The sequence below is a fragment of the Lissotriton helveticus genome, chromosome 11 (assembly GCF_964261635.1).
Source record: "Lissotriton helveticus chromosome 11, aLisHel1.1, whole genome shotgun sequence".
NCBI classification, from domain to species: Eukaryota; Metazoa; Chordata; class Amphibia; order Caudata; family Salamandridae; genus Lissotriton; species Lissotriton helveticus.
In genome coordinates, this window is record NC_136072.1 from 1,007,236,292 (window position 1) to 1,007,249,262 (window position 12,971).

General features: G+C 49.1%; 1 protein-coding gene across 2 annotated transcripts in view; it reads right to left on the reverse strand.

Annotated features, from left to right (window-relative positions):
• The window catches only part of DAO (D-amino acid oxidase), a 219,542-nt gene that overhangs the window by 150,323 nt on the left and 56,248 nt on the right, over positions 1 to 12,971 (reverse strand). The window lies entirely within an intron of this gene.

A 12,971-nucleotide genomic window follows, 5' to 3' on the forward strand; every position in this document is an offset into this window, starting at 1 on the left:
AACCACCGCCCCCCACCACCACCCTCCGCGCCTGGACCCCGATCAGCACCGAAGACACCGTCCGCACGATGAACTCCATCCACTCCGACCGACCCCTGCCCCCACCACGTCTTCAACAAGGCCGACGCTGTCATCGCACCCCACCTGCGGGACATCATCAACACCTCCTTCGACACCGCTACCTTCCCGGAGAGCTGGAAGCACGCCGAACTCAGCGCTCTTCTCAAGAAGCCATCAGCCGACCCCACCGACCTCAAGAACTACCGCCCCATCTCGCTCCTCCCGTTCCCTGCAAAAGTCATCGAGAAGACCGTCAACAAGCAGCTGGCCGCCTTCCTTGAGACAAACGGATCCCTTGACCTCTCACAGTCTGGATTCCGGGCCAACCACAGCACCGAGACCGCCCTGATCGCAGTCACCGATGACATCCGAGCACTGCTTGACAACGGAGAAACAGCAGCCCTCATCCTCCTAGACCTCTCCGCGGCCTTCGACACTGTCTGCCACCGTACACTAGTACAGCGTCTCAGCAACGTCGGAATCCTGGAGAAGGCACTGGAGTGGATCACCTCCTTCCTCGCCGGAAGGACACAGAGAGTCCGCCTCCCCCGTTCAGATCTGAAGCCACCGAAGTCATCTGCGGCGTTCCCCAAGGCTCCTCGCTCAGCCCAACCCTCTTCAACGTCTACATGAGCCCCCTCGCAGCCATCGCACGCCAGCACAACCTCAACATCATCTCCTACGCCGATGACACCCAGCTGATCCTCTCCCTCACCAACGACCCCGCCACCGCCAGAGCCAACCTTCATGAAGGGATGAAAGAGGTAGCCGAATGGATGAAGAACAGCCGCCTGAAACCGAACTCGGACAAGACGGAAGTCCTCATCCTAGGATCCTCACCCTCCACCTGGGACGACTCCTGGTGGCCCCCCGCCCTAGGCAGCGCACCCAAACCAACAGACCACGCACGCAACCTGGGATTCATCCTGGACTCCTCCCTCTCCATGACCAGACAAGTCAACGCCGTCTCCTTGTCGTGCTTCAACATCCTGCGCATGCTACGTAAGATCTTCCGGTGGATCCCCACTGAGACCAGGAAGACGGTCACCCAGGCCCTCGTCACCAGCCGCCTGGACTACGGCAACTCCCTCTACGCCGGAACCACCGCCAAACTACAGAAGAGACTCCAGCGGATCCAGAACGCCTCAGCATGACTCATCCTGGACATCCCCCGTCGCAGCCACATCTCCGGACACCCGAGAGACCTGCACTGGCTCCCGGTCAACAAGAGAATCACCTTCCGTCTCCTCACCCACGCACACAAAGCCCTACACAACCAAGGCCCAGGGTACCTCAACAGTCGCCTCAACTTCTACGCTCCCAAACGCCAGCTCCGATCGACCGGTCACGCCCTCGCCGCCGTCCCCCGCATCCGAAGAGCCACCACAGGGGGACGGTCCTTCTCCTACCTCGCCGCCAAGACATGGAACTCCTTCCCGACCCACCTCCGCCTGACCCAGGACCACCTCGCCTTCAGGAAGCAACTCAAGACCTGGCTGTTCGAGCAGTAGTGGACCCCCCTCCCCTAGCGCCTTGAGACCCTCTGGGTGAGTAGTGCGCTATATAAATGCTCTGATTGATTGATTGATTGATTGGAGGTTTGGTGGTCCTGTTGCATGTGAAGTTGCAGGTGTGGCAGGTGAAGGGTCCGTGGGTGCGTTTCGGGCGGCCCGGAAGCAGTGGTGGCCTCGGCCGGTGTTGAGAGCGTGGAGGGTGTTGGCGTCATATCGAAGTCTGGCGCTGTGGCGTGCGCGGGGTCCAGGGGTTCTGGCGCTGGGCGTGTTCCAGGCGTGGACGGGCACAGACGGGCTTGCCTTTGGCACGCCAGCATCGCGCCCGCTGCGCGCGGTCGCGCAGCAGCCACCATTTAAGGCGGGGAGGGAGGGAGGGAGGAGCAACTGGGAGGCGGGAGCGGGGCGGCAAGGGGGCGTAGACGCAGGGGGCTGTGGCGGATAAAGAGCGGGATACAAAAGGCAAAAAGGGGAGTAAGGGGGGGGAACGAGCCGGTTAGGAGTATGTCAGAAAACGGTACAAAAGTTACAATGGACACACAATTCAAGAGACAAAACACCAGAGTACAGTGCAAACTCAAGTGGTCACAGCAGTGAGCAGCGGCAGTCGGGAGCAGAGCGGCCGTGAACTCGCCTTTAAGGCAGGAGCAGGTAATCAGAAGGTGGAGCTGTTTTGCAGCATGGGGGTGACCTGGCCTGCAAGCAGGGTCAGGGGTCACTCCTGCTGTCGAGCAGCGGCTGCCATTTAAGGCGGGGAGGGAGGGAGGAGCAGCTGGGAGGCGCAAGCGGGGCGGCGAGGGGGCGTGGCAGCAGGGGGCAGCGGCGGAAAAAGAGCGGGATACAAAACGTAAAAAGGGGGGGTGAGGGGTCAGGAGTATGTCAGAAAACGGTACGAAAGTTACAATGGACACACAATTCAAGAGACAAAACACCAGAGTACAGTGCAAACCCAAGTGGTCTCAGAGGTGAGCAGCGGCAGCCGGGAGCACAGCGGGCGTGAACTCGCGTTTAAGGCAGGAGCAGGTAATCAGCAGGTGGAGCTGTTTGGCAGCAGTGGGGTGACCTGGCCTGCAAGGAGGGTCAGGGGTCACTCCTGCTGTTGAGCAGCAGCCACCATTTAAGTGAGGGAGGGAGGGAGGAGCAGCTGGGAGGCGGGAGCGGGGCGGCAAGGGGGCGTAGCCGCAGGGGGCTGTGGCGGATAAAGAGCGGGATACAAAAGGCAAAAAGGGGAGTAAGGGGGGGGGGACGAGCCGGTTAGGAGTATGTCAGAAAACGGTACAAAAGTTACAATGGACACACAATTCAAGAGACAAAACACCAGAGTACAGTGCAAACTCAAGTGGTCACAGCAGTGAGCAGCGGCAGTCGGGAGCACAGCGGCCGTGAACTCGCGTTTAAGGCAGGAGCAGGTAATCAGAAGGTGGAGCTGTTTTGCAGCATGGGTGTGACCTGGCCTGCAAGCAGGGTCAGGGGTCACTCCTGCTGTCGAGCAGCGGCTGCCATTTAAGGCGGGGAGGGAGGGAGGAGCAGCTGGGAGGCGCAAGCGGGGCGGCGAGGGGGCGTGGCCGCAGGGGGCAGCGGCGGAAAAAGAGCGGGATACAAAACGTAAAAAGGGGGGGTGAGGGGTCAGGAGTATGTCAGAAAACGGTACGAAAGTTACAATGGACACACAATTCAAGAGACAAAACACCAGAGTACAGTGCAAACCCAAGTGGTCTCAGAGGTGAGCAGCGGCAGCCGGGAGCACAGCGGGCGTGAACTCGCGTTTAAGGCAGGAGCAGGTAATCAGCAGGTGGAGCTGTTTGGCAGCAGGGGGGTGACCTGGCCTGCAAGGAGGGTCAGGGGTCACTCCTGCTGTTGAGCAGCAGCCACCATTTAAGTGAGGGAGGGAGGGAGGAGCAGCTGGGAGGCGGGAGCGGGCGGCGACAGGGCGTGGCCGCAGGGGGCAGCGGCGGAAAAAGAGCGGGATACAAAAGGCAAAAGGCGGGGGGCGAGGGGGGGAACGAGCCGGTCAGGAGTATGTCAGAAAATGGTACAAAAGTTACAATAGACACACAATTCAAGAGACAAAACACCAGAGTACAGTGCAAACCCAAGTGGTCACAGCGGTGAGCAGCGGCAGTCGGGAGCACAGCGGGCGCAAACTCGTGTTTAAGGCAGGAGCAGGTAATAAACAGGTGGAGCTGTTCGGCAGCAGGGGGGGGTGACCTGGCCTGCAAGCAGGGTCAGGGGTCAGGGGTTATTGCACGCTGTTGCAAACCAGATAAATAAATCTCTGCTTCATAGTCTGCAAATCCTCTAAAATCAGGCACCATGTCATTTCTTTGATGCTCTGTATTTCTACAGAGCTTTTCTTTCGTTAACACATCTTAACTGGCTCCCTGATCAGACAAAAGAATCTTGCAAACTACTCCATATAGTTCATTGCAGCTTCTACAGACCTGCATCCACATTCCTCACAGATGGATTGACTAAGTATTCTCCATCCCACACCGTCCGCTCCATTGGAGCTTGCCTCCTGCACATCCCGCTCCTCTTGAAACCCAGATCCACTTTCTGTTCTTACCTCCTCACTCTCAAACACTCTTCTTTCTTCTTTTTACTTCCAATCCACCCAGCACCATTTACTATTCAGAAAGAAACTGAAAATGCTCATAGTTTTTAGGTCTCGCTAGGCGTAAGCAAAAGCGAAGCTTTTGCGTCTAGCGAGACAACTTATGTTGTTACTTTTCAGGGAATGAGGACAGCAAAGTGGCACGCGCATTTGCAGGCCGAGATTCGACCTCGTGAGCGCGCACGCCCAGCCCGGCGCCGTGCACGTCCCCTGCCACAGTCACACACATGCACACGCAGGCAGGAAGGCCCACACACACACAGACACGCGCGCGCCCCCCCCTCCCCCGCGCCGCACCCACACACGCACGCACACACATACAGAGACACCACCCCCCCCCGCCCCCCCGCCGCCCCCCCGCCGCATACATAGAAGGGCCGCCGCATACATCGGGACTCACCGGGTCGGCTGGCGCTCGGCGGCGGGCCGGTCTCTCCTTCTCTAGCGGGGGCTCCATCTTCTGCACGGCCCCCCCCCCCGCCATGGCTGGCACGGCATCTCCGATCACAACAGGCTGAGGCAAAGCTTCCGCGAGGCACTGGGAGTCGACACACCTCTTTCCGGCCCCGCCCACAACCAGGCAGCGGGCCGGACATCTGCTTCCGGGGTTTTCCTCTGGGCTGCGGCGGTGATTGTTCTCTCGTCTCCTCCTGTAATGCATCAGATATGACAATATCTTCACATCGAGAGGCGGCTGCGGGCAGGATCTTCGTAGAGATGGCTGCGGATGCTATCATTCCGCCAGAAGCGGGGAAGGCACTATCTTTACGCTACAAGAGGGGCAGACATGATTTTCGACGGAGATATGTTTACAGGCTTGAGTTTCACATCAGCATTAGGGGGGACACACCTGTGGCACCAGAGATGCCGCTGGCGCGATGTTCACACCAGAGGCCCCTGCAAGCACGGGCTTCGCAGCAGAGGCGCTTGCGAGTCTGGGCTGCACACATTCTGCGGCCACAATCTTCATTGCAGGCGCATCTGCTCTGGAAGATGCATTTTTTTGCGCAAATGGAGATGACGCCGAAGGTCGGAGACTTTTCTTTTTAACGGTTCCAATCTCAGGTGGAAGGGATCCTTGGAGAAGGCAATATAACCAAACAATAACCCCGGCTCTGCTCCCCCTGGTTGGCGCGGCAATGGTTCCATCACGCGCTGGCACACAGCACGCCGCTTCCATTAATTCTCCTCAAATTTAGTCTTCTGCGCTGAAGGGGCATCAATCGCGTTTACGATCGCGAACAAAAAATACTTCAGCCGTGTGGAAGGGAGGTGGAGGGAGGCGGAGGAGAGGTGGTGGAAGGCGGAGGGGTGCGCGTGGAGGAGAAGAAGAGTCGAGGAAGGTGGCAAAGGCGATGGGACAGGGACAGGGAGGACAGCAGTGGAAGGGAGGGAGAAACCGAGCCGGGAGAAGACGAAACACGGGCAGGGAGATGTCCGAGAAAAAAAAAAACTCCAGAGTGAAGAAAAAGAGGAGAGAGGGAAGGCAAACAACAAAAAAAAACACGAATCAAAAGATGAAGCAACACAATATACACAAGCACACACATATACAACAAGCATTTGCAATGCAATAGGTCTCGCATTATTAAAGTTTGAGCTATTGGTGTTGAATTATTTAGCAATGCCAATAGCTCAAACTTTAATAATGCGAGACCTATTGCATTGCAAATGCTTGTTTTCTTTGCTGCCAGTTCTCATTCCTAGCGCCAAGAGGCTCTATGATCTATAAAACCACTGTGACTGTAACATAACACATAACATAACTTTAAAAAGCTGAATAGCAAAGGCAAGAAATATAAAGTCACATCTCGCTTTATTGACTTAGGCTTGATCCTAGCTAAGCACTTAATCATGCATAGATGGAAGTTCCCTGATCCCCCTAGTGACATAGCATGGCTGCGCTCATTCACAAATTGGGCACAGGTGGAAAGTACGGTCCTCCACAGGGAAGATAACTGGTTCCTTAGGAAATACCCAATTGCCCAATTGCCCATCAATGGAATGCGTTGATGGCGGATTTACATACTGACATAACACCCGCCCCACACACAGCTGAGTCAATCATGAGTGCAGACGAGAAGCAGATGGGCATGCGTAATGCAGAGCCTATTACTTAGATAGGCATTACCAACATATACCATTTTGGCAATGATGTTGCCAACTGTACGATGTTGTAGGAGTATATGATATCATAAGGAGCCATCACCATGATCCGCATGTACCAATATACTGTGCATGTTACAAGAGAGCTGAGACTAACTGCTTAAATAATAATGTTGTTTATCGAACAGAATGTAAAATGCATCCTATTATCGAATAGCCACGAACAAAATGTATGTTGCAATATGTTACTTTACAGTAAAACTGTTTAAATCTGTTGCTAATGTACGCTGCAAAAGTAACACCTGTTGGTGCTCACCAACGATAAATGTATGCGCCAACACTGTATTATCATATTATGTGACATGCTGTAACACACTGATCAAATTGCATGCATGTAATTCATGTTATCCATTATACCCTGTAATGTTACTGTCATAATCATGATTACAATGTATTATTAGCTAAAGACAATGGAAAACACAATAAAACAGATTCAAACAAAAAACATAACTTAAAAAATCTGAAACACATTAAAAACAGTCACATGGATATACACCAATAGCCATTCCAAGAAGAAAGCCAACTAAAACTTAAACTACTTCCTAGCAAATGATCTCATCTCCAACAGGGCCAGAAATTAAACGTCAAAGAAACACCAACAAAAAAGACAAATACAATAGGTCAGATTACCTCACTCCAACAAAGCATCTCCATAACAACCCACAAAATAAAAACATGCTTTTTATTAGAAGTAAGAAATTAACTTCAGCTCAAACACAACTGGGTCTGCCATACAAACACTATTAAAGCAGACCATCTCTATATACAAAACTCAATCTGATCTAATCAAAACCGACAGCCATGAATATGACACTTTACAAAAGCCCAGAAGATACACCAAAAGACAAAAAAGCAACATTTAATGATACAAAGTCACTGACAGAGATACTGTCTCCAGCAAAATGTCAGTCAGTTCTTTTGAAAAAGACATTTAGAATTCCTCTGTCAATACCCACTACAACAAATGCAATGATGTAGTAAGGATGGGGAGCGGAGGCCGGATAGCTGAGGAGACAGTAAGGCAAGAGGGAATGCACCCAAAGGATGTACTCCAAAACTGATCAAGAAAATCAAGGGCACCTGGTGAGAATACAGGGAGAGGAACAAACGAAAAATCAACAAAAGACCAAAAAACTCTGCCTCCATGGAATATTAAAGAATCGCTATCCATCACTCAGAAACATCGCAATATTATGAAACTATACCAAATAACTATGAAGTTCTATATCAACAAGCTTGATTATTTTTTCATTTATTAATGCAAAATTCATTAACACATCTCAGTAATATATAATTTTTTCATTACATATATTCTTATTTTATACAAAACAAGCCACGGTATACAAATTGAGAATTGATCATTGCCTCCCTAATTAACTCACAACCACCCCCTCCTAAAAATACCCAATATCATTCATACCTTATACATCCAAATTCATATCACACCATAAAGGTTTTTTCATATATCAATATATCGATATATATATATATGGGACGTTATAGTTAGATTAACATTTCACTCATACAAAAGCATAGAAATTCAGCAGTTATAGTTACCTGGGCTAATTATAACTTACGCCGCCTCAATGCACTGCTTATGACCTCAAATATAACATAACTCATGACATGGTCAGTGACATCTCAAATGTCATTACTGATGCATCATCCACTGATTGAGGGTGTTTTTTTTATTTATAAGTGTTAAACATATATACCAAGGTTCCACAAAAGTTAAATCAGTATAGTTTGTGTTCTACAAATGAGTGGTACTATTTCTAACATATATTACGTGAGTGGATGTGCTACTGTTTGCATCCGTGTGTGAGTGGGTGTGTGAGTGGCTGTATGGGTATGTGAGTGGGTGTGTAAGTGCCTGTGTTGGTCAATAAGTGGGTGTGTAAGTAGATGTATGGGTGACTGAGTGGCTGTGTGAGGGGCTGTATTGGTGACTGAGTGGGTGTGTGAGTTGGTGCATGGTGGCTGAATGGATGAATGTGGCTGTATGGGTAAATCAGTGGATGAGTGAGTGCGTGTATGGGTGAGTGAATGCCTGTGTGAGTGGTTGTATTCGTGAGTGTGTGTGCATGTGTGAGTAGCTGTATAGTGAGTGAGTGGTGGGTGAGTGGCTGTATGGGTCTGTGAAAGGGTGTGTGAGTGGCTCCAACAGTGACTCAGTGGCTGTGTGAGTGTCTCTAAGGGTGAGTGACTGGGTGTGTAAGTGGGTGTATGGGTGAGTGAGTGGCTGTATGGGTGGGTGTTTGGGTAAGTGAATGGGTGGGTGAGTAGCTGTATTGCACAGTCAGTGTCTGTATTAGTGTCTGTATAGGTTAGTGAGTAGGCATTTGAGTACCTGGATGGATGTGTGAACAGGTATGTAAGTGCTTGTGTAGGTGTATGAGTGGTTCTGTTGAGAGGCTCTATGGGTGAGGGGTGCATGGGTGGGTGAGTGTGTGTGCTTGAGTGGCTGTATCAGTGACTGAGTGGCTGTATGAGTGGCTCTATGGATGGGTGAGTGGGTATATGAGTGGAATCTGGGTGAGTGAGTGGCTGTTTGAGTGGTTGTTTGGTTACATAAGTTGGTGTGTGCATGGCTGTTTTGGAGAGTGAGTGTCTGTGTGAGTGGCTGTATGGGTGAGTGAGATCAGTGTATAAGTGGTCTTATGGATGTGTGAATGAGTATGTATGTGACTGTGTGAGTGGATGTGTGAGTAGTTGTATGGGTGAGTGATTGGATGTGTTCAGAGGCTGTAACTGTGAGTGGCTGGCTGGGTGAGTGGCTGTATGGTTGAATTAGTGGGTGTATGGGCAGCTGTATGGGTGAGGGTGTGGCTGGGAAACAACCATTACAACGTATGCATTACAATGCATGCTTTTACCCCGCATGCCATTACAACAAAAATGGCTTGCTGTAGGAGGTATATGGTGTTGGATTTAACTCCAACACCGTCCCTACTGTTGCACAAACTAGAGTTGGAATAGTAAATTAAACTATTCCAAACTCCAGCGCACCCCCAAAGGCAAGTTGGGGTAAAAATATGTGTTGCACCGGCATACAGGATAAAAGCATGCATTCTAACGTCATACAACCCAGTGTGGCTATGTGAGAGGTTGTATGAGTGACTGGTTGTATGGGTAGCTGTATGGGTGGATGAGTGCTTGTGTGAGTGGCTTTATGAGTGAGTGAGTGGGTGTGTGAGTGGCTCTAGGGATGAGTGAGTGGTTGTGTGAGTACTTGCATGGGTCTGTGAATGGGCATGTGAGTGGTTGTGTGTGTGTAAGAGTAGGTGTATGAGAGGTTGTATAGGGGTGCGAGAGGGTGTGTGAGTGGTTCTGTGGATGATGTCATCAGTGATGTCATTTGAGATGAGCCTTACCTGGGTCAAAGGGTTTGCAAAGCAGGTAATCCCGACAGCCCTGGTTCTTTTCAATATGCTCAGTCAAAGAAGAACCGCACACATTGCAAGCAAAGAAGAGCACAACACTGACAGCTGCACAAACAAGAACAGCCGGATTGGTGACTCCCTCCCCTGCAGCAAGTCTGGTTTCTGGGAATGAACTACCAACGCTCTCAGTGGATTCAGGAACTGGTAGGTCACCCTGCTCAGTTAAAAACATTTTTTTTTAATTTGTGTGAGATTATAAACACAAACACAATCAAAACTTGTAAAGTTGTAATATAGTATTAAGGTTAAGGATAAATTAATACAGAAAACTAAAATTCAATTTCCACCTCAAAATCAGTTCCTGATTCTGTGAAGACTTACACATACACTGGGAAATGAGACGCGGGGGGGGGGGGGCAGGGGGGTGCAACAGCAGATATGTAGCAGAAAGTCATACATTTATTATTATAACTCACTGACTTCCCTCATGTTTTTTATAAAGATTTGTAATGCATTATTTCACATTTAATCACAGTTACATAATCAAACATAGAAACTGCAATGTTACTGAGCTCATCGCTAAAGGGCAGAGCACATTAATCAAAATATTCATCTTTTCTTCTCAGGCTTATTCCACAGCTTACGCAGGTCAAAGAGCATTATTCAGTCACAGCATCCGGCGCAGGGGACCGAGCGCATCGGTAGCATCACTGAGGCCTGTTATCATGTCTCAGCCGCAGCTCGCCGAGGACGAGCCTCGTGAGTGTGCATGTTGAGCCGGGATCAGATAGATTTATGTGTACATCCTGTCTCGAGGCAGAAGACGCCAGTAGACTCTGGCGCGTGACGTTGGGGGCTGAAGCTGGGGAAAGAGGTCGTTCAGTTTGCTGCAATACATCAGTTATCTCAACCAGTGCGCAGCCTTAGCGGAGGTCGTCTGCCTCAATGTATGGCGAACTGGCTCTTAGCTAGTAGCAGGGGCATAACAACCAGTATCAGACCCTGCAGCCCGGGAGGTGTGTGTGTGTGTGGGGGGGGGGGGCGGGGGGGGGGAGAGGTAGCCACTCAGAGGGCTCACAAACCTTCAGGGGGCTCCCCATTCAGCCCAAAGCCAATGAATATCTGTGAGACACGCAAGACTTGGGGGTCCCTCATCACATTCTGAAGAGGGGGCCCTATCATTTAAAGTTACGCCATTGGCTAGTAGTAAGGCTATAGCTGCATATTTGAGTTTCACCAAAGGGACATAATGCATGGACATCATTTAGGGGTAACAGATGCTACCTAACTTGTGACCCCTGACACTGGCTTTGCGACTTCTGGCCCCAGAGGTGGCAAAATCATTGCCAAAAACACTGGGGTGGCTGCGCACTCCTTGTTCTCTGATAATTTTTTATTACTCTAACAGTGAATAATATTTTATTATTCACTATTCGTGTAATAAAAAACAGAGCCCAATTTGCTGGAAAAGGAACTTTGGTGCCAGCTTAGGTACGAAAAAAAATGCTTTTAAATTAATGTTGTGTACGTTTTGCAGAATACAGTGTTTTATGTGAAAGAGAACATGTGTGTGTGTGTGTATTAGCATGTGTGAAAATGTGTGTCTGTGTAATAATGTGTGTGTGAGTAAAGTGAGTGAAAGCCAGTGACAGGTAGTGAGTGAGTATGGGTGAGACTGAGTGATAATAAATTCAAATTCAAAAATCTTTATTTCGATCGTTGAGATCATAAAAGATATGCAAGTAAACAACATTAAATCATTAAAAAAAATTTACAATGGATTCAGAAATTTTACAATTCGAGAAATCAAAGTTCATGGTTACACAATACATTTTTAGATTAGATTAAGAACTTGTGGATCGTGCCACATTGGAGTCCCTTATGATTCTTGCCCGTGATCTCCACATTGCCGCCAAGAATTTCGCCATTACAAACACAGTTGGGGCTGCAAGGTCAGTTTGGAGCACTCTATAGGCTGAGGCGTAAGTCCGAAAGCCCAGGTTCCTTAGATAGGTGATGGTAGATTTAGAGCGACTGCAATTAAGAACAATTAGTGAAAGATAGAGACTGAGTGAGTGAGTGAGTGAGTGAGTGAGTGAGCGAGAACGTGGTGTCCTGCTTGTGAGTCTGTTGTTGGCCCTGGAATACTGAAGGTAATTCTTATCTTACAGAAACACTCATGACAAAATACTGGCACTGCGATACTTGAGACAATTATTAACAAAACAAACACTTGTGACAAAATACTGGCATTTGCAGTAATCACTGGCATGATTGGCAAACCATGGTAAAATACTGGTACTGGCGTACTGGAAGTAATTATGTGAAAGAAATCTGGCATATTTGAGGAAGTTCTTGGACTGAGGGCATGCATGGCAATACGTGGGTACAAGCACATTGGAGGATATTCATGGCATATTTGGGGCATTCATGGCCTATGTAAGTAAGTAAGTAAATTTTATTGCACAGTTAATTAAAACTCACAATTTAAAATACATTGTTAAAAGAAAAAGTGGTTGCTGACGGAAATAAAAGTATAAGTATCAAAAGTTAAAATGATTCAGTGGTTCAACTTCTTCTGCATTCGGGCCGTAAGTTCGAAAAATGCCCTAGGACATGTTTCCGTCTATTGGGCAGGTATTTCTTTTTGTGCCTCCTTGATTCTCTTTGCCACTGCATCAAGAAATTTTGTGGTTCTGCAGTTTAGTTGGATCTCGCTTGGGTTGAAGCACAGTTTAACTGCCTGTCGGCACGACCTGACCCCCTCCTGGTTCCATTTTACACGTAGTAGTGTTCTCCTTATGTCCATTAAGCTGGGACAAATACATATTATGTGGGTTAGGTCTTCAGGTCCTGCCCCACAGAGACGGCAGGTTTGATCTTTATGGTTCCTTTCCCATGGCGCCAGATGAGGGAGGATCGGTAGTACGCCTAATCGGAATTCATGGCCTATGGGGCACCCATGACAGAACTGGGGCACAGTGGATGTATTTTTGACATTTGAGGGCACCCATAGCACATTTTGAAAAAATGGGGCTAACTCTTGTGAAGCGTCTGGTTTCATTGGCTTGGCAAACCATAAAAGGAGTTGAATATTTAATGAATGTTCTTTCAAAGCCTATGACATTTTAGTACATTTATGTGGAAAATGTGCTTTAAGAGGCACTATTAGAACCCTTGTATTTTCAAAATCTTGTAAGGAAGTGAAACCCTATTGAAGAGGTCTGGCTTACTCGC